Source organism: Gavialis gangeticus, unplaced genomic scaffold, assembly GCF_001723915.1.
Source record: "Gavialis gangeticus isolate Ggan-Ray unplaced genomic scaffold, GavGan_comp1, whole genome shotgun sequence".
NCBI lineage: Eukaryota > Metazoa > Chordata > Crocodylia > Gavialidae > Gavialis > Gavialis gangeticus.
Genome location: NW_017729026.1, coordinates 21743218 through 21743642, shown reverse-complemented (window position 1 = coordinate 21743642; position 425 = coordinate 21743218).

The window sequence follows — 425 nt, the reverse complement described above, 5'->3', positions numbered from 1 at the left end:
AGCTAGGAGCTGGAACCAACTTCCTAGGGAAGTGGTGCTGGCTCCTACCCTGGGGATCTTTAAGAAGAGGCTTGATGACTACCTGGCTGGACACATTTGAGTCCAGTCTTTTCTCCCGCCCAGGCGGGGGGTCAGACTTGAAGATCTACAAGGTCCCTTCTGACCCGACTTCTATGATTCTATGATTCTATAGTACCTTTAATACAAGGTACTAGCTAAATGAAGAGTAACTGGTGCTGCTGTGCAGGAGCACCTAATGGCTAGAAAATGGTATTTAGAGGTTTGCTTGTGGAAATTGGCTTGTAGGTAAAGTAGATATACATTGGAACAAAGGTCCAGGGAAACAGCAAGGGTTAATTGATTTCTAAAAGCCTGTATGTGACCGTTTCTTCAAGGCCCACTGTGTCTGACACAGGCAAGCAGCA